The sequence below is a fragment of the Typopeltis vanoorti genome, chromosome 17, assembly GCF_054136105.1.
Source record: "Typopeltis vanoorti isolate ZY-2024b chromosome 17, IOZ_Tvanoo_1.0, whole genome shotgun sequence".
In the NCBI taxonomy this organism is placed as follows: domain Eukaryota; kingdom Metazoa; phylum Arthropoda; class Arachnida; order Uropygi; family Thelyphonidae; genus Typopeltis; species Typopeltis vanoorti.
In genome coordinates this window covers 103,205,680-103,228,607 of record NC_143565.1, presented here as the reverse complement: position 1 = coordinate 103,228,607, position 22,928 = coordinate 103,205,680, and the positions used below count along the sequence as shown (strand labels likewise).

General features: G+C 41.3%; 1 non-coding gene across 1 annotated transcript; it reads right to left on the bottom strand.

Moving 5' to 3' along the window:
- Nucleotides 1-22,199: 22,199 nt before the first annotated feature.
- LOC150097716 (U5 spliceosomal RNA) lies at nucleotides 22,200-22,320 on the bottom strand. The gene has a single exon (XR_016549758.1). It is a non-coding gene; the product is annotated as a U5 spliceosomal RNA (small nuclear RNA).
- Nucleotides 22,321-22,928: the final 608 nt, after the last annotated feature.

Sequence of the window (22,928 nt, the reverse complement as noted above, 5' to 3'; positions counted from 1 at the left end):
GTAAGAATATGCACATTTAAGTGGATTGAATTTCTTTTGAACATGTGTATAAAGTGAACTCAAAGCACAGAAGTTGTAAGCTTGTTCTTTTGAATATGACACTGTCATCAAATTCCTGATGTGTACACTGAGGGAGCGGGAATGTACAGGATATTATGATAGTACTATTCGAAAACTTTACATTACTAATTTCCTACCAACAATTTTCCTCAAAATATTTTATCTCTGGGTCTTTTCCTGCCATTCTGGCAAAAAAAAGCACTTATTTTGTTAATCTTTCCTTTTTGATTCTGTTTAAGTGACCATAACAGCTGAGATAGCTATATAAGCAAATTCCTGAATGCTAATAATGTAAAGTTCTTTCCTCATATTTCCATTTTTAATACAATACTAGCAATCGATGCCATCTGATCACTCCACTAATCTTTCTTAGACTACTATCTGTTGGCTTCGAAGTGTTCTCTGAGATCCACGAGTTAAAATGCATTGTTTAGTGTTTAACATCTCTTATTCAATATAACTTTATTGAGTTGATTTCCTAATTCCGTCATCTATTTCCATACTTTATTTGCCATCTTCACTAAAAATAAACAGTTGCGTTTTACTTGTTCTGTATGTTCTCCATTCAGAATGTAATTGAGGGTTACAATGTTCCTGCCTATTTTCATTTTCTTTTTGCTAATTTTCATACCGTATTTTTTATAGTAATTATTCAGTTTAGTAAGAGAATCCTGCAGACTTTTACTGGATTTATTAGGGAGTATATCTTCATAAAGTAAAGAGCTGAAATTAACATTTCGAATTTTAAAATCAAGTTTTAATACCACATTTCCTTCATAAAGTGTCCATATGTGATGAATAATAAGTGGAGATAATGTGCTCCCTTGTCTCACACTTGATTATATATTGCATGATATGTCTTACACTGTATAACTATAGTGTTTTGAACAGCTCTTCTCATGGCAGCTTGTCATGTGCCTTTTCCACACCTTTTAAAACTTAAATATTGACCCTTGTTATACTCCTGTGATTTCTCAACGATTTTTCTTAAAGTGAAAATCTCATCCTAACAACTTACTTGGCCTGAAATCTGGATGTTCCTGATTTGTCTAAGATTGAGTTCACCACACAGTTGAAGTCAAAAGTCATCCGTGATGGGTGCCAAGATAGTTGTTCAGGCTCTGGAAGAATGCTGGTATAGACTCGGTACTTCCAGTCTGAGAATTCTTCCTTCTGCATCCTTTAGGATTTTGTGAAAGGCTCCTGGGGGGGGGGAACATAAGTACCTCAACTCCAGTTGGGGTTTGGCTGAAATTCCAGTATGATGTCAAGGGGTACTTTTTTTTGCAAAGTTCCTGCATGTCTCTGTAGTGGTAAAAATGCATTTCTTGCAGGAACAATAGCCTGATACTATATGCTAGCATCAGTTTCCACACTGCCTCCTGTTTGCATAGTGATTGGTAGCCTCTGATAAGCAAGGCTATACAAAAAGTCTGGCATCATTGGTTGTTTATACCTAGTCTAGGTCCTTGATTCTAAGGTTTTGGGTGAGTCTAAGTAAGGCTTCAATATGGGGAGGGAAGGAGTGGAATATCTACCTCCCTGCATGCTTGCTTCAAGTTTGGAACACTAATTTGCCAGGACTTTGAACTCGTGTCTGCTGTTCTATATCTTGAAGTTGACTATTCTATCTTCAGGAGGTCTTGTACGAGTAGTTATCAAATTGTGACCTCCCCTGTGTACCTCTTTATTTTATGTCTTCTCTTGAGGGGAGGGGGGAAATCCAGCTCCATTTCTGATTCTGATGTTTTTGTTTTTTGGTCCTTTACCAAAAATGGTGGTGAAGTGTGATATTCCCCCCCCCTCTTCAATTTGCGTATCTTCTGCAGGGGAGGGGGTTACTGGCCTCAGATGAGTCTTGTTGTCCTCGGTTTGACTGCAGCTGTTGTTGCCGGTAAGGTGGCTTCTGTAGGAGTTTAACTTCAGATGTTGGTTTTATTGGTTTCTCCAATATGTTTTTCACCTGGATGGTAGTTTCCAGTGCCATTGTTGTGTGGAAGTAGTTATAAGGGTGTCAGTTGTAGCTACTTTATCTTCCCGAGGACTGTCTGTGAGAAGTTCTTCTTCTTGATGTTCTTAGGGAGTTGTGGAAATTTACCTTGATCATGGTAGGCTGTTGTTGACAGTGGCTCAATTGGTTCCCCTGCTCTCTGCAAAGGTGCACAGTGAGCAGCTAGTAATCAGACACTAACACAATTGAAACGCTTGGCTCGGAGACAGTCTTTGCCCAGATGAACTGTGGTGTAGGCATTGTTGCTGCACTCCAGGATAGTTTACCATTACCCTTGCTGTTCTGATGTGAAATAAGGTGGGCACAGATAATCTCATATCAATACTACAGGTTACTTCCTCAGATAACCAAGTGGGATCTTCTTTGGAAATGCTACATTGTATATTGCTCACTTTTCCCCACTTTGCAAAGGCTTGTATTATGTTGTCTCCGGCAGGAATGTATTCCATCGGGACCCTATCTATTTTGAGTGTTCTCACTTGGTTTCCTACCATGACAAGTGTAATATGGTTCTTTTGTATAGAGAAACCCTCTAAATGTTTCTTGAATCTGTATTCTTCACAATGATAAACTTTCCACTCCCATATGGAGTGAAGGAGTAGATGTTCTGCACTCCAATCTCTTTTAACACTTTTGTTAAGACAGTTCTTCACACCCTGGCACCTGTATTCCTAATGTTCCAGTCATGGGAGGGACTGGAATCATTTTACTCATTTTTAATCTCTGCATAAAAAAAAAAAAAGAAGAAACAAAAATAGATGAAGTCAGGACCAACTTGGAGTAAAGTTAGTAAAATGTTATAACAAAGCTTATGACAAAAAATCCTGCTCTAGTGGAAGAAAAAAAATATCCCCACTAGAGCCAGCAAGTTAATGTATAGCAATTATTAGTAAAAACTTAAAATACAGTGGTGAAAGAGTAAAGGGGTCTCCTCAGCCTATTGGAATGAAACTAGACAAGATAGCCTTGAGAGAGAGAATGGGACTATGGGCATTGAATCAGGAAAAAAAGAGGGAATGAAATTTAGGCCTAAGCTAAAAAGATGAGCTTAGTGGTCAGCTAAGGAGCTCATTGATTTCATCTTTTTAGCTTAGTGCTATCAGCCTGTGTACTTTCACCTTGACCTACAAATTGGTAAGTCTCCTCATAAACTAGCACTACAAGGTTAAATGGTGCCCATGTAATGAGCTCCTTAGCTGACCTTCACTGCATGGGCTCTTCTCCCATTCATCCCTGTGGAAAGACCATGGATTAAACAATCACTTTGGAATTTCCACATTAGTAAAGGGTGTTATTTCACAACTAATATTCACAAAGAGATCACATGATCTCTTTGTGTTGCCATTTTATTTAATGTTGCCATTCTTTATGCAGAGAGATGGTGGACTACACCATCTGATCCTGAAATTGCACTTGCCCAGGGTTGCTTTCAGTGGCAGCCCATACATAAGCACTACAACACTGCAGCACCCCCCAAGGAAAAAATGAAAAATTTAAATTTTGTTTGTGTTTGTTAAATAATAACAATGCTTACAACATTATATAAATGCAATACAACATGTTAAAGGTTACAGCTTATGTTTCAACAGTGATTGAATAGTTAATACTGTAAACGGGATGGTTCGATTAACGCTTTAGATTACGAAACAAATACACTGCGATCTAATGCGGTGTCGAATTATCACGTTAACCAACTGCAGCCAACTCGCTGATATTCATTTGTACTTCTCATTGCAGGTAACTAGTGAATCTGACACTTCTCTTTTGGGCAGTGTATCGTTTGCTTGCATGCGTTATTTCTGTGAGATACGAAACTTTTATTATTGGTGTTTGTTTGTGGTGAGGGTGAAATATAAATATTTTTAATAAAGCAATTTTTTAATATGTAAATTTATTTATTAATAAATTGGTTACTGATTAGGAAAAAAATTATTATTTTTAAACATTTTTTAAAATTTTTATTTTAGTACCCCCACTTAAAATTTTCACCTGCCGCCACTGGTTGCTTTTCCATTTGGAGGAGGCAGCATACCGAACTATAATACTTATAAAGAACAATACAATGGCAGCATGTTAGGAGGGTTATTACTTGGAGTAGGCATACTTTTTCTGAACCTTTCAGACAAAATTTCAGTTTGATTATGAAAATCAAGATTTTTTTCTAATGTTGACTGGGGTGGAAACTGAAGGTAGATTACATGCTTTGGTGAGAAGGGGAATGCACAACACGTTGCAGAGCTGTGTTAGATCGTACTTTGGGGTGTTAATATTACTCAATTCTTAAAGTGTCTTATAACTACTTTTTCTGTGGTCAGGGATTGTAAGGTTTTCCCTGGGTCACAAACCCTAACAAATTTAGATTATACTACACCAGTTAGAGTTATTACTTAGATATGTTCGGGGGCTCTCAAAATGTTGCAGTCATGGCCCCTTCTCTTTCTTATTTGGTTATATTTTTCTTTCCCCTAAATCACGGTTCATAGTTTAGTGAGTGGCAAATGTCGGTCTCAAACACAAATTTAACACCAGGATTTCAAATGACAAAAAGTTTTATTTTACACTAATAAAATTACATTAAACATGAAATGATCTAGATTAAACCACATTCAAACAATATCACATGAAAATCTCACATATATTAAACACATTTATCATTCTCTAAGAAAGGCATGCACGTGGGAAATTAATACAAATTTATCTAGACAAAATCTCAGGGAAAAGAGCTAAGGTAACATTTGTATACTAGATTCAGCAAGAATCACTTGACATGGCTCTTCAGACTACGAGTCCAATGTTCCTAAAGTTACTCTGACAAATCAGTTTCAGTTTTTCTTTTAGCGATACTGCTTAACGTGGTTTCTTTCAGCGCTCTCACTTAACTTTAGAAAGCACAAAATTGCCTCATCGTTTCTGGCTGCTCACTGTTTCACTGAATCACCACGTGCGAGTCATGTGTGCATCCTTGTTCACACTGCAGATTCTTTTCCTTCCCATCTCGTGGAATCGCATGCACTGAAATTTCGCCATTAGCTGGGAACATCTGAGATGCTTGTCTGGGATATCTGGATCCTTCAAGGGGAAACATCATGGTTCGGGTTTCACTGAGACCTGAGCTTTCCCTTTTTAGTCGGGGATCATCCTCACTTCCTACCTCCCTTTCTTGGCCTGTGTTTTCACCTCGTGTCCTTCACTCTCTGTCTCCCACCTTTTTTTTCTCTTTTCTTTCGATCATTCGCCTTTTTCTTCCAAGGAGCTTCCATTCACAGTAGCATCAAGTTGCTTTATTGCGAACCCATGAGAGAGCTCCTCTCAGAGAATTACTTAATCCTTGCTTATAAGGTTCCAATATGGGCTTGTCAAAGTCATGCCCTTTAGGCTCTTGGTCTTCACGTTTTCTTTGTTTGCCATAGCTTACAATTCCTTTATTTCGATTTATACACATTATTTTCCTTCATTAAAATTACATATGTTAAATATTTCACAATCTCTCCCTTTTTATAAGTAAATAGATATACACTTAATAATTAGATACACACTCAATACACAATTATATGATACACTTTACACTCAGTATACAATTATATATTACACTTTACTTTATCCACCTTTCCTTATTTCTTTCCAATACAATATTGACCAGCAATACAGGTATTTTCTCTGGTTTAAAGCTCCTTTCATTGTTAGATCACGAATGAGTGTCTGTCTAGTAAAGGCAGGCCTCATTCACAATCTAACAGCTGCCTCCACACGAGCTGTCATTGCGCGTTCGAAAAAGGAGTGTTCTACAGTATCCAAACTCTCACAGAACAGGTTGTCTGTAAAGTTTGATTTCTATATTATTATTAACATTTGACCTCCATGGAGTCGAGACTCATCGTGGGAGGTACTTGCTATTGCATACAATGCTTATCCAACTGAGTCTTAAATTGATTCATTGTGTCCACAACACACTCAGGCAATGCATTCCACTCGCCAACCACCCTCCATGCAAAGAACTTGCTTCTCACTCCTTTGCTCACATCCTCCTTAAACAGTTTCCAGCAATAACCTCTTGTTCTACTCCCCTCTCCCATTCTATGAAAAATCTCTTCCATGTCTACCTGATAACAGCTCCTGACCAGCTTATGTCTCAATCATATCCCTTCCCTCTTCCTCCTATTCACGAGGCTCTGCAACTTGCATTCTCTCAATCTGTCCTCGTACTTCATATTCCAAAGATCACTGACTACCATTGTGAATCTTCTGTACCCTTTCCAACATATCCTCATCACAATGAAAAACTGGCAACCAAATATGTGCACAATAATCCATATGAGGCTTGATCAAGGCCTTATATAATGGAATCATAACCTCTATTTCTGCATGTCGGGGTTCTCCTCATCATTGCCATTATTCTATGCAATGTCTTCAACTTGTGCAATGTGGCCCCTGAATTTCAGGTCCTTGTCCACCATCACTCCTAGATCTCTCATCTCCTATACTTCTAATAGTTCCCCCACGAAGTGTATACTTTGCATCCCATCGTTGCTTACCAAATCTCAAAACCGTACGCTTGGCAACATTGAACTGATAGTTCCACTTACCTGCCCATTCATGCAATCTATTCAAGTTCTCTTGTAAGGCATTAACATCAGCCTGACTGTGCATTGCTCTTCCCAGTTTTGCATCTGCAAACAGCTGGATATCACTAGTTAAACCCAACCCAATATCAACATTCAAATTGAACAATGGCCCCAAAACTGACCCCTGCAGCACACCACTGGTGACCTTTCTCTTTTGAGATAATGCACCCTCCATATACAACTTTCTGATACCTATCTGACAGCCAGTCACTGATCCAACATAGAAGTCTGTTATCCAGTCCTATCTCTTTCAACTTATGTAAGAGCTTGTCATGTGGCAGTCTATCAAAAGCCTTTGTCCAAGTACACCACTGTATATGTATCTCCCTTGTCAAAGGTATTTGTCATCTTGTTATTACTATTACTATTATTACGGGCAACTCCAGGGAGTCATTAGACTCATCGAGGGAGGCCCCAAATCATATTCATCACAACTATTCGACAACTATTACAGTATCTATCATACCTCGCCTTAAACTCATTCACTGTCACAGCATCCACCACAGACTCAGGGAGCGCATTCCACTCATTCACTACTCTAAAAGTAAAGAACCCAGCTCTAACACCTTTACTAACCACACTTTTGCCCAGTTTCCATGGATGTCCCCTAGTCCTCCCACAACCAGCCCTGTTCTCAAAAATATCTTCTGAATTAATTTTATAGAAACCCTTCAGTAATTTAAATGTCTCAATCATATCTCCCCTCCTCCACCTATCAACCAATTTTTGCAACCCACAAATCCTCAACCTGTTCTCATACGGTTCATTCCACAGACCTGCTATCATCTTGGTCACTCGCCTCTGGATCCTCTCCACCTCCTCCCCATCAAGAAGAAACCTAGGTGACCAAATCTGAGCACAGTAGTCGAGATGGGGTCTTATCAAGGCTCGATACAGAGGAACAATAACCTGCTTGTCAACGTATTCTTCAGCAACCAAGTGATTTGATGAGCTGATTTGGCCACTTTTGCAATGTGTCCCCTAAATTTCAATTCCTTATCCACCAACAGTCCTAAATCTCATGCCTCATCAATTTCCTGGAGCACGGTTCCACCAATGCAGTAAACTGCCGCCAATCTTTTCACCCCAAAATGCATAACCTTACATTTTGCCACATTAAATTGACATCCATTCTCCTTAGCCCAGACCTCCAATCCATCCAAATCATCCTGCAAAATTTTGACGTCATCTGCATTCACTATTGCCCTACCCAACTTCGCATCATCCGCAAACAAATGAACTGTTCCTCTCGGATCCTTTCCTATATCATTTATGAACAAATTAAACAGCAGTGGTCCAAGAACAGATCCTTGTGGTACACCACTAGTCACAGGCCGTCTTGTGGACTACTCCTGAGTAAACCACTCTCTGATATCTCTCCGTCAACCACCCTCCTATCCATCTCACCAACCCTATGTCCATTCCCATATGCTGCAATTTACTGATTAGAATTCCATGTGGTATCCTGTCAAAGGCCTTAGCAAGGTCCAGTAGAATCACTGTAAACCCATTACCCTTATCCAGCTCGGCCGTCACTGTGTTATAATACGTGAGCAAGTTACTGAGGCATGACCTACCCTTCACAAAACCATGCTGTCCCCGATACAGTATCCCATTTTCTTCTATCCAATCTTGTATTTTCCTCTTGACTATTTTCTCTAAGACCTTGTTAATGATTCCTGTTATGCTGATTGGCCGGTAATTTTCAACAGCAGCCTTGGAACCACCTTTGTGCAGTGGAACTATTTTCCCCTCTTTCCACCCCCTTGGGACTGACCCAGTCCTGAGGCTCAAATTAAACAAAATGGTCAAGGGCACTGACAATTCTTTGGCCGCTTCACGTACGACACGAGTTGGTATACCATCCAATCCCACAGATGTATTGACATTGAGGTTCTGTAATAGACTAGTTACCTCTACTTCATTCATCACAATTCCAGTATAAGCTGTTGGTTCTTCCATTCCTGCAAAGTCACCACCTGGATGATATACTCTTGCAAAGTGCTCGCTCAGTAATTCCACAATATCGACTGATTCGGTTACCTCCCTACTCTCAGCATTTTTTAAGATCATTCTACCATGAGCATTGTTCCTTTTACTTGCAACATATTGAAAAAACTGTTTGGGATTCTCTTTAGCCTGCATGGCCAATTTCCTTTCGTAATCTGCTTTTGCTTTTCTTACCACCCTTGTTACCATCCTGGCCTGAGCTTTATACTGTTCCTGCGCCTGATGGTCACCTTTCTCCTTAAATTCCCTCCACAATTGTTTCTTTTTTTGCAGCTCAAGCTTAATAGTGTTATTCATCCATTTAACCCCTACTTGATTTATTATTCGGACTCTTGGTATACAGTCAACCATTGCCTCCTGCAAGCAGTTCTTAACCACCTCCCATGCACTATCAACATCCAGCCCTTGCAGTTTTACATGCCATGGCATTGAGCCAAGCACACACCTAAGCTTGTCATACTTACCAGCCTGGTAATTCCACATGTACCCTGTCTTAATTGTAAATTCGACTCCTTTAGCCACCTCCCAAGTCATGACCTTATGGTCACTCTCACCAATTGGTGGCAACATGGTCATGTTCGTTACAGCCACATTCTCAGTTGCAATTACTAGGTCCAGCACTCTCTGCCCCCCTGATATTTTCCAATACATGTTGCCGTAGATAGTTGTCCCTTAATAACCGCATAAAATCCAATTCCTTCCTCCCATGTGCCCTCTCCTCTTTCCAGTCAATGTTACCATAATTGAAATCACCCATAATAATTACCCTCCTTCCACTCATTTCTTCTATTTGCTTATGCATACTATCCCCACCATCCACTCCATCACCCGGTCTATAGCAGCACCCAATTGTATATTTTGTTCTGCTAGATTCTATCTCGCACCAAACAGCCTCAAATGTGCTTTTTTCCCCATCCTGCAGTTCAACTTCTATACTCCTTGGCTGAAGCTCATCAGCTATCATCAATAACACTCCTCCCCCCTTTTTATTCACCCTGTCACTCCTGAACACGCTATACCCGTCGCATTCAATCCCACTAGCTTTATCATCTTCTGTCAGCCATGTTTCACTAATACCAACAACCTGTGGCCTGGAAGTGCCAACCATGGCCAAAAACTCTTCCTTCTTGTTCCTAATACTCCTGGCATTAGTGTACATGAATCGCAGAAGCCATTTGTCCCATCCCTACTTTGATGCCTTATACTAACTATCCCATTCTGATTTGTTGTCCGTCGTACTCGCTCGGGCATAATATACTCATTCATACACTTAACTGCCCCCCTAAAGTCTGCATATCTACTCCCCCCCCTCTTAATAAATCTAGTTTCCCTGAGTCTGTACATCCACTTCCACATCATTCATCAACACTCTTTCAAGTCTCCGTACACCAACTCCATTCAAATGTAACCCATCCATCTTATATAAGTCCTTTCGCCCATCGAACTCATTCCACACATCCACAAATTCCACACCACTCTCCATGCATAACCCACGCATAAAGTCATTGGCAATTATGGCCCTCCTTCTAAACACTTCGCTGTCATACCGCGGTAAGATACTCAACATCCTAACTCTCTCACTCTTCTCTTTTGCTACCTCAAACAACTCCCTCACATCCTCTATCATTTCCATTTTGTCCTCTTTCAAATCATTCGTTCCTGCCACGATTATCATCTCTTTCACCCTCTGTTTTTGCAGTCGAATTAGATTCGCTGACGTCCTTTATGTTCGCACCCGGCTGGTACGACTTCGTTAAACTCTTAATTACTACGCCTCTTAATAGCGAATCCCCATACAGCACTCGCTCCTTCATTTTATTGATGTTTCCGAACATTCTATTATTTGCCGTCACAGACTTCCGCCGGTTATTTGTCGGTACGTTCAACACACATTTTTCCATACGCTCCAGTTGTCTTTTAGCTCTGTGTATCGCACCATTCAAAAGGGCAATTTCGCTACTCGCATTTATCTCACCATTTTCATTATCGATCAAATCATCCATTCTTTCTGTGTTTCTACCTTCATTTACACTTTCAGCGACGCTCTCACACCTGTCTGGCACTACCACGCAATTCTCTAGCACACCGCCATTTTCTACATGCTGACTATCGTTAACGATATCACTATCGACACACGAAACACGCTTTAAGTCCTCATTCTCTTTACACTTTCTACACATATTAACTCCACTATCACTTTCTAACCAGACTCCCACCTCTCTTCGCAAGGCATACATCTCACAGACAGCACATTGCATAAATTCGTTTACATCGAAACTCTTAAACAAACATGGCGACCTGGCCGCCATTTTTTTCTTTATCGGTGCCATGTGTACGCTATCTTTTCTTAAAAATAATAATTAAAATAACAGAAAACATGCAAAAATTGCACAGACACACTAAGAAACAAAAGCAAACAATACTACTTAAAATTCTAGTAAAATATCTAATGTTAACACAAAATACTACTAATCTTTTCAGCAGCTCTCGACAAGCCGACGATCTAATCAGTGCGACACCAAGCGACCTGAATGTTTCACTAACTTATGTACTTATAGTGCATAAGTTAGTGAAACATGATCTCCTCTTAACAAACCCATGCTGATAACCACAGAATACTGCTATCAACCCATTTCCATATCCTAGTTTTCACCAATCTCTCCAGGACCTTCACCACAATTCCAGATATATAGACCCCGGCCTATGATTTGAAGCTACAGGGCTTATCACCGCCACTCCCTTGGAACCTGTGCTGTTGCAAAACTCTTATTAATACAGCCATGCCAATGCTACTGCCAGTTCCCTGGAACATTCCCTTAAGATGCGTGGTGATATGTCATCAAATCCTATCGCCTTATTAACATCACGGTTATCTATTTCCTCAAATACTTCCTGCTCGCTCACAATTATGCTATCCTCTCCTATGTCCTCTACACTTAAGCTCCTCCTGATTCCACCTTGATCAGGATGAAACACCCTTATAAATTGATCACTGAATACCTCAATGTCTTCTGCAGCAGTTGCCATTCTACCACTTTCATTCCTTAACTTCATCTTTTCATGATCATTCTTCCTTCTACTTGCCACATATCTTAAAAAAAAAAAGTAGGGTTTTTCTTAGCCTGATTTGCCAATTTCTGCTCATACTGAAAGTTTATTGAAAGTTTGCTTCTGCCTGGTATCTCCACTTGGGCCTGGCTCCCACTGAAGAGACCTCAATAAAGGTCGAAACTAGTCTGGGTTGTGGCCCTTCCCTTAATGCATAACATTAGACATATCTGCAAGAGATGCGTTTTGCGTTATGGGAGATACTGAGATAGGAGTTTGGTAGCTTGCTCCACCTTTGCAAGGAGTGCCCTAGTGTTTGCACTTGAAAGTATCTTCAGGTAATTACCATTACCTGAAGATACTTTCAAGTGCAAACTTTGTTTGCTCACACTTGGATAAAGGATTAAACTAAATTTATTATTATTCTGCTCATACTCTACTTTTGTTTTCCTTACAGAGTCACTCTCCTGGCTTGTTCTTTATTTTCTTCATGTGACTGATTACCATTATTCATCTTGTACTTCCTCCAAAGTACTTTCTTTTTACAGATTTCATGCTTAAGCTCCACACCTACCTTATTCAGCCTTTTGGCCTTTGGAATACATTCATACATAGATGCTGTTATGTATTTCTTTTGCAAGTTCCCATGCAGCATTTATTTCCTTACCACTCAACTCCTTGTTCCATGTTATAGCTGTAAGTTGTCTCCTAAGCTTGTCATAATCATCAGCCTTATAATTCCACATATATCCTTTCCTTGCAAAAGCTTGCATATCACTAGCCATAACACAGGTGATTACTTCATGATCATTTTCACCAACTGGAGGAAAATGTGAAGCCCCCCTCTAACAATTACATCCTCTGAAATCTAGAACTCTTGATCCCCGCATGCCTTTCTTTACGTGTTGCCTGAGATAGTTATCTCTCAAGAACTCAAATTCCTTTTCCTTATTTCCAAATGCTATCTCTTCTTTCCAATCTATACCACCATGATTAAAATCACTCATAATAATTACCCTTTGTTCATCAGTCCAAGTTGTTTATACATTTCTTCATCATCACTCTCCACATTCCCGGGCCTATAGTAACATCCAACTAAATGTCTTCCTCTCAACCTCCATGTTACACCACACTGCCTCATAACCATTGCCGATATTTTCCTCCTTTCATTTCTACCTTATGTGGACTTAATTCCCCTGCTATCATCAGTAGTACTCCCCCTCCCTTCCTAGTGTTGTATTTCCTCATGAAAAATACTGTACCCTTCCATTTCTATTCCTGTTATGATATCATCTTCATTCAACCATTGAGTTTATTTGCCTCTGACGATTTGGGGTCAAATAAACTCAGTCACTGAAACCACTTCACCCCCTTTATTTCTGATACTTCAGGCATTAGTAAACAAACAAAACGGGTCATTTTTAGGTCTATAGCCAGTCCTATCTAGGCCATATGTTGATTGTGATTTCCCCACTACACTTGCCAAATCACCTTTATCACCACTTACCACATATACCTCCTCAGTCTCCACTTCTCCACTCGCATTGCAATATACCCTATCTTTATACACACATTCACTGCCACTTTCAACATTCTCTCTCTCTATGCCATTCTCTCTCTCTCTCTATGCCACGTCTCCCTGTCCACTTGAGCTCCCCCCCATTTCCCCTGTTCCTCTTGTATTTGAGGGAAGAATGAAATTCTTCCCTCAAACACATGGATTGAGCTAATGCAAAGAGGGAATCCTTGCTTGACGTTTTTGCTGATATCGATTAGGTCAGAGTATCCCATTTATGATATGTGTAGAACTTCCTGTAGCTATCTTTTAATGATAAAAGAAGACCCCCCCCCAGTAACCTCGACATCTTTGCAAGATGTAAAATAGATATAAATAACAAACACTGGAATGCATGGTTTAGGTCTATTGAGAGCATTTCTTAGAGTATTTCTTAATATTTACCAAATGGAGTAGGTCTCTTACTAGGAACAGATTCAATTCCATTGCAGGACCCGGGAAGCCATAGCCTGAGAGCTTTGAATAACATATTAATCCTACCTTAAGCGGGTTATTAATACTAATATACTGATATTAGTACTAATAGGTCTCCAGTTCATTCAGGAGAGATCCCTGTTGGTTTTAGTGATAAGTGCTGTATGGCTCTTGGAACTCTCGTGGCATCAGAGGAAAGGAAGATGTCGAAAATTGCCACGAGAGCAGGAAGAATAGTCCCCACACCGCACGATAGAACTGTTCCTATAACGTCTGGCCTAAGCCCTTTTCTGGTGCGGTACTGTGAGTATGCTGCTGTTATTTCGATCGCCGTAATAAGTCTCTTCAATCCTGCTTGAATATGGATAGGGAAGGTGGCGATGTTCCAAGCAGAATAATCACAAGAAGTGCTAGTATCTTGATAATGTTCATAGTACGTTCTGAAGGCTTCTAGAATGTCCGTAGTTTTGTTCTGCCCATCTTCACTGGTGGCAGTAATAGTCCTCTCTTCTCGAAATTTGACAAACGTTCTGTTGTAAAAAGCAGGCGACTGTTTATCTTGCGAGCACAACTATAATCTGATATTCAAGTTTCTTTCCTCCATATGCGTTTGCCTTTTGATGTTGATTTCTAGGCTTCTTTATGAACTGGTCAATAACATCATAAAAAGTTGGTTGTAACTTAATTTTCTCAAGCAACATGCACACTTGTAAAGGCTGGCTGAAGCTCACTGACTAGAGCTACGTTGATTGCGTATGGCCGCATGAAATCACAGTGCTGCTGCGAGGATCTGGAAGCACCTACAACCGAGCAAACCAAGGTAGCTTTGACTAGACGAGCAAGTACCGGCCTTCGATACACAATGCAAAGCTCATTTATTGCCGCGCAAGCTTAAGACATCTTCTGTCTACAAAACTAAAAGCCTAAATTGAATGCTTATAAATGCATGCATTTCTTAACAAATAAATATTACTTCTTTCTCAATTAATGAGCTTGCGCAGCAAGCAAACATGGAGAATTCGCCCCTGGATGTCTGGTAACATCTTTCAAGACCCTGGACCACACTTTACCTTCAAGGCAAAGGAAAGTAAGTGCAATTAGTTTGTGGTGTGTAATGTTACTGTTCATATTAACGTTCCAATTCTTGATTCGGGAAAGGGATGATGATACGTAAAATCGGTCTAGACTGGTTCTAATGCTGCGGCAAGACCAAGTATAATATTTTGTACAGGGTGGCCATAAAATAACTTTGCCTCTTTTGGAGGCATCTGTAGCTAAAACCAATAAACGGAATGAGACCAAATTTTATATTGAGAGTTTTGAAGACATGGGGAGATGATTTCCGCGAAAAAAAAAAAAAAAAAAAGTACCTAAAGTCGACGATAGGGGAAATTTTGGCGCTGGCCGAAAACAAGCGATAATTACATTAAAGGCAGATAAAATGGAATAATAAGCGCCTCCGTAGCGCAATTGGAAGAACGACGGTACATTGCGCCCTTCGATTGGAATAGGCCTAAGTTCGATTCTCGTCGCGACGGGAGGAATCTTTATCTGGTCGATTTCAATCGAAGGTGAGTTAGCCGATCTCATATGGAGGTAGCAGGGTTTTTTCTCCCGGAAACTCGGGTTTTTCATCCCGCATACATACAAATCGGCCCATCAGAACACACGCAATTTACAGACAAAAATTACTAGTTGTGGTGGTGTTGGAAGTGGGCGGTAGATGGCGTTGATGGAGATGATTCGTAGTAGAGGTTAGGTGTAGAGAGAATTGTAGATGTCCTCCCACGATGAGTCTTCGGACTCCTTGGAGGTATCAGGAATAATAATAATAATAATAATAATAATAACATTTCGACGGTGTAAGCGACAGCCGCGTCACTCACTCCAGCTGGATATGTGGCGCGTTACAATGATAATAATAATTAAGCTAAAACAACTTGCGAGAGACGCAGAAATTAATGTAGTGATTGAACTCGCATGAAATGTTTTATTCATCAGAATCAGGGTCTCCTGGACCACATACACGATTTTCAACGTGTATGTGTACAACAAATTGCATCCGGTGTATGACATGCACTACAGCTGAACACATTTTTCAGATTAGAATGAGTTACCAGAGTCAATTGTGGCTGCTTTGTCAGTTTGAGCAAATCAGTTTGAGCAAATGCTCGGTTATTGTACATTATATTTTTGAATATGCTGGAAACGATGGAAAATTCTGTAGTATTCTCATTAAATCTAAGAATAATTCGAATTTTAGAATTTTAATCAGGTGTGTTGAATAAAAATCTGAAATTTCCTTATATTAAATTTAGTATCATGAACTAAATTTCTGTTATACTATATTACAATATTAGAACGCAATATTCTTTTTATACTCAATCTATATTATTGTTGTACATATTTATGTACATTACTATTGTATATTTTATATACAGGAGTTCCCCACCCTTACCCAGGGGAGATATGTTCCAAGACACCCTCGGATATTACCGAACTTTATATATATACATACACTGTTTTTTCATATACATACTAGCTTTCTGCTAGTAGCTAGGCTTAAGCTACAGGATTTGCTGGTAAGACTTGTTCTTACGGGATTTCTCTCTTTGCTTGTAGAACCTTTCCTGTCCTACGGTATTTTTACTAATCTACCACCACGATCCTACTCTTCCCAAGATCCTATATCTTTTTTTTTTTTTTTTTTTTTTTTTTTTTTTTTTTTTGCCGTGGCCAAATCTAAGACTGACATGTCTTCACTACTTCCTAGGGTGAGAACGGTCGGTTTTCAAACGGACCCATCCCTAAACAAAAGACATATCTGCAAAGCACTTTGTGAGGCAGTAGGTTCCGAAAACATTTACGGGTTTACCCCCTTCGGGGCAGGGAGATACCAGGTAGTGGTAAAAAACACCACAACTAGGGACAAACTGCTGGAGGGTTTTAAATGTAATGACGTAGAAATCACTCCGTTCTTGGTGGGAAGCCTGTTAAGAACGGTAAAAATTGACAGGTTCCCCCTCGAATATATAAAAAATAGCGACGACGTCATCCACAAGACATTCGCTAAATGGGGCACAATTAAGAACATTAAACGGGGCACTGATGTCGACTACCCGGATTGGAAATCAGGAGAGGTCATCTTCACAATGGAGATGAAAACTCCTGTTCCGAACTTTGTCACCATCGGCTCCGCAAAAGTCATGGTAAACTACCCAGGTGTCACAAGGCAATGCTATAGGTGTGGCTCCCACGAACACCTGGGAGCAGAATGTGCCAGGGTCAAGTGCAGCAATTATGGCGAATCTGGCCATTCCCTACCACATTGCACCAACCCCTGCAAGAAATGCCACCAAAAAGACCACAGTTACAATGTGTGTCAACACAGAACATCAGCAGAACGAATGGGGGGTGCGATACAACCACTCCCCGTTCCTCCCCCCTTAGCTCTGACAACACAGAACCACCAAAAATACCCACCCACCCCGCCACCGATAACAACAGCCCAACCCAAACGTGGCAAACGAGGGGTTCAAACAGGTATCACTGGGTAAAACCAAAAAGTACAGAAGCCAAAATTCAACAGCCAGCGTTCCCCCCCCACCACCACGAACACAGATACAACCACAGCATCTGCCATAGAGGAAATGGACACCTCTACAGCAAAACGTCAAAGGGAACAGGTAGAAGACGAACAAGCTTCGTTTAAAAGGTTGCCTATGGGCGGAAACCTTACTACCCTCCCCACGACAGGAACAGAACCCACCCCAGCACCATTCCCTAAAATAATTCCAGGGGAAGCTACTATTCTCCACCACGTCCAAAAAGACCAGGACGGGTTCGAAAGAATCCACAACGCCATAGAGAAAAACGGCGAGCCACACTTCTATGCCCACTACACAAAGGGTTCATCAAAACCCTGTGTTGGCTTGGAATGGGACAAACTTGCCAGATATTCTAAATGAGGAACAAAACTCCTTTAGGAACTCCATTCTAGCCGCCAATATGGGCTTACACGACAGCGACATCACAGCGCTATACCAAGCACTAATCAAAATAGTTACCGAAGAGACACTAAAATTCTAATTGTCCCTCCCTATAACTACACCACTAAAATGAACAACACTTTTCGCGTCGCCACTCTCAACATTAACGGTCTGCGCTCCGTCAACGCACAACGCGCTGTTTGGAACCTAATCTTACTGCATGAGGTTCATGTACTCTTTCTTCAGGAGACGCATTTTTATCAGTACCGGGACATAGAAAACTTCTCCAGAAGCTTCCCCGTACAAAGCTTCTGGTGTTTCGGAGAGCGCTGTGCGAGGGGGGTGGGAATCCTTGTTCGTCAGCCCATTCTAGGCGGGTTTTTCAATGTACAGAAAGATGCTGCAGGACGTCTAGTCTCTATAGACTGGAAGTTTGGAGGTAAAATCATCCGCTTCCTTAATGTATATGCCCCAAACAACGTCCACCAGCGAAGCAGGTTCTTCACGTCCCTAGAACCTTATTTACACGGGGCTCAGTATATCATAGCCGGGGGGGACTGGAACTGCATCGTTGACGTAAGATTTGACAAACAGCAACAACACCGGTACCGGTGGCTTTAGGGAACTGCATCGCTGACGTAAGATTTGACAAACAGCAACAACACCGGTACCGGTGGCTCTAGGGAACTGCAACTGTGCTGTGATAATGTCGACCTCATTGACATCTGGAGGGAACACAATCCAGACACAGTGGGTACCACATGGGCGAGAGGAGCCTTTATATCTCCAGGAACCTAGGGCCACGAGTTGTTTCGGTCAGGCATATAGCGGTTGGTAGCTCGATAACAGACCATGAAATGGTTCTCATGAAAGTCGAACTACCCGAGGTCGTAGAAACATCAAGAGGACCTTGGAAAATGCCTCCAAGCCTCCCCAAAATTTATAGCAAGGATTTGCAGCTGCTATGCGAAGGAAGGAAAAAGGCCGACTGGGACGCGTGGGCCCAGTTCAAAACCGAGGCAAAAGAGCTCTTCCAAAACATCTCCAGAGAAAGAGCTCACGCGCAAAGGAAAAAAATGAGAGAGCTGTATCGAGAGCTAGAATGGTACCGGGCTAATCAGAGAAACGGTATTCCTAGCGATTCGCTTATTAAAGCCGTGGAAATCGAACTCGAGGCACTTCGACGGAAAAAAGTCGCCGAGCTCGATTTTCGCGCCAGACTGTTTCTCCGGCAGGCGGAAACACCGTCGGCCGCCTTTTACAATCGGCAGCGCATAGCAGCACAAGACGAGAAAATGTTTCGGCAAACACTCACAACCACGGAAGACATCCTGCAGCAATTTTCCCAGCATTACACGAGAACCTATTCCGATGAAGCTGAGGAGACAGGCGACTGCGGAGTGTGGAGCATTGACAACATGCCTGAACACCTCCAGAACTCTTCAAATGAGACCAATCACTTCGGAAGAGGTTACTCGAGCCTACAAACAGCTTAAGCCACGGAAAACCCCTGGTCTGGATGGGCTAGGCGTTGAGCTCTATCGCTCAGCCTGGAACTTCATCTTGCCTATCCTGGTCTCATTATTCAACAGATTCCTATTCACTGGTGACGTACCAGCTGACTTCGTTAGTGGGTACACAATTTTCATCCCCAAGAAAGGGAGAGACCTAAATAGCATGGGTAGCTGGAGGCCCATTTCCTTGACTAACACAGACTAAAAATTATTCGCAAGAGTGATTTGCAACCGTCTGAAGATGGGCATTGGGAATGTGCTAACCAGCACTCAAGTATACGGAGTTCTGGGCAGATCGATGGAGCTCAACCTCTTCCTGATAAGAGACCTTCTCCGCCTTGTGACAAACAAGGAACTCCCACTTGCACTCGTATCAATAGACTTAGAAAAAGCGTTCGATAGTGCAAAGCACAACTTCCTGCACTATATCCTAGAGAAAGTCGGAGTGGCGGCCTGCGTAAGGGAAGCAATCAAAAGCATGTACGGTAAAACAACAACGCACATTGCGATTAATGGGTTTCTTTCAAAACCCATTTCCATACGCAGAGGGGTTCGGCAAGGCTGCCCCCTTCTTTTCTCTTTAGTACTAGAGCCTCTTCTAAAAAAATTTGTAGAGACGCGCGCAGTAAGAGGAATACCGCTGCCCTTAGGCTCCAAACAAAGCAAAACTATCGTATATGCCGATGACATCGTCGGAACCCTTCGGGATTCCGACTCGATTTACATCTTCTTCGGCATACTGCGCGAGTTCAGCATGCTCAGTGGACTTCACACTAATCCCGAAAAAACAAAAATCAAAACTTATAGGAAATTCGGCCCTGCCAGTCTTCCGTATGGTCTGAAACCCACAACCGGCCCATTAACAATACTAGGAATTCCCTTCCTAGAGACCCCAGTGTTGCAAACCGAACACTTAATAGAAATGTGTCGCGAAAAACTCAAACCCTTCAGTCCCAACTACCTATCATTCGAAGGTAGGGCAACAGTTATCAAAACAGTCCTAAAACCGATGTTACTGCACGCCATTAACCTCACAAACATCACAGACACACAAGACAACGCCATTCACAAACATGTCACTGATTTTTTCTGGAACAACAGGAGGCACGAGGTGCGCAGGGCCTTTCTCCATCTTCCCCCCACACAAGGGGGATTCGCCCTGCCAATCCTCAAATACTGCCACCTAACCACCACTGCTCAGACCATACGGAAAGCACTGGCATCAAATCACCCTTCCGGCAATCTGATTAAATACTTAGGATTTTTCCTACCCTACTTCGGGACCACTGGCCACACCGGACCATGTGCGGAGACGGTGCCAGAGTGGTACTACACAATATGCAAACTTTTCAAAAGGGAAAAGCCCAATCTGGACACAAACGAAGAGGTGCTGTTCACCAACATAAAAAACAGCTGGGGGCAACCATTTCACCGGGACTTAGCCTGGAGAATCGCCTACGGCAGACTCCCGGTGAAACTGGTAAAATCAGCCTACAGCTCGCGACCGTGCAACCCCTTCTGCGACGTCTGCGGCGCGGTAGAAACCGTAGGGCACTTTTTCTTTCACTGCCCGCCAGTACAGCGTGTTTGGCAGAGACTGGCTGAGGTGCTTGCAATCCCAGCGCTCACATTCGCCGAAGTAGTTTTGCTACAGTTTCCTCCCCCAGTAACCAAAAACAAGAAACACCCGATTTTCCTAATAAATGTGATCAAACACCACATTTGGAAAATCAGGAAAAAACACCTTCTTAACGAGGAGGATCGCATCTGTCTCCGTGTTAGGAACTGTCTCTCAGCCCACCTCCGCCGCTTCCTGGAGCAGGAAAGGTGCTTATGTGGTGAGGAGCGGTTCCTGAGGTGCGACCCACCAACCATCTGCCAGATCATACAGGGGGGAATCCGGTTGTGTCTGCTCCTATAACACCTTCAAGTTGTAGTTGTTGACGCTATCTCGATCTTCCTTCCCGATCAGCGTTTAACCCACAGGTATGTCTAGTCCTTTCACAGTTGAAAGTTTTTCTGTCCCACAGGTTGGGGTTGACCTGAACAAACCCGGACTGCGAAGGCCAACATCGAGGTGGTCCCAAGCCCTTTTCAGGGCAGGGTCTTCCGGGCCAGGTCATCTCCCTTCTTTTCCTGGTTATACTGTTCTGGGTTTGCTCGGCAAACTCATTCCTCTATAGAATTGTCTTCCACATAGTCTTTAGATTTATTTACACTTGTTAAATTTGCTTAGTCTGTCTTTTTTTTCCTTTTCAGGATTTTTCCTTTTTTAAAGTGAAAAATCAACGACCGTTTTAGAAGAACCCCTGGGGGGTCAACAGCTAAAACAGGTCAGCTGAGGCCTCATTCATCTACTCTACTACTATGCATTCTATCTTTATTTCCTCTCCTACTATCTGCTGAACCTCAGCCTATCTTACTCCACAGGCCAATGATAATAATAATAATTTGTGAGTTCAACGTATCTCATCATTGCCCTGTGGAGTAAGATAGGCTGAGATTCAGCAGATAGTAGTAGAGGAAATAAAGATATTGGCAGTTCTTTAGCAATCTCAAAACAGATACGAAGTCCTGATATTCTCTGCTCTTCAAAGTACTGCACTAACTCTTTAATATGCTTAGTTGCTACATCTATGGGAATTTCTGCATTTTGTAAAGTACTTTACTTACTAAACTGATGCAAAAAAACTAAAACTGATGCAGTTTTAGATAATTCTTTTGGTGCATTCCTAGAGTAGTTTCAAATACTACCGCTCCAGCGCTACGATCTTAAAATTTATTCCCTATAGCAATTACTATTGGTATAGGGAATAATGTTATTTCATCGAAGAATAGAAAGGCCCCGCGCCGTTCGATGAACGACGCGGGGCCTTGTGCCACCGCACAGTTCGTACACCCATGAATACAGCTATGCGCACGATTCTTTTCTTATTATTTGAAATTTGAAAGTAAGTCCCACCAAAAGGTGGGACCACAAAAATTCGCCAATAGGCTCATTGTAATGCTCCCCTCCACGGTAATCTTTAGTAAAAGGCGAAAGATTATCACGACCTATGAAGGGAAACCTGAGCGATTAAAGAAAAAAAACCGAACTTGACGATATAAGGATAACGTGATATAAATCATTTATTGGTGTACCAAAATTAAAACGTTTTCGTAATTATTTTGAAATATTGAACCATGAATTAGAATAAAAAGAATTTAATATAAATATTTTACTGGCAAATTATATAATATTACAAATAAAGTAACTGATTAAGAAATAGGTCAGTTTAATAGAAATTAGTATTTTCCCCATTCATTGAATTTTTTTTTTCTCAGCGTATCTCATCATTGGCCTGTAAAGTACTGTATTACAAAATGTACAGTAAAGTATTGTATTACAAAATGCAGAAATTCCCATAGATGTAGCAACTAAGCATATTAAAGAGTTAGTGCAGTACTTTGAAGAGCAGAGAATATCAGGACTTTGTATCTGTTTTGAGATTGCTAAAGAACTGCCGATATCTTTATTTTCTCTACTACTATCTGCTGAATCTCAGCCTATCTTACTCCACAGGCCAATGATGAGATACGTTGAACTCACAAATTATTATTATACATACATACCTATGATAAAGTTTAATTTATAAATTAGGCATAGTAAGAGATTAACAACAATAACTAATAATAAAATAGTAC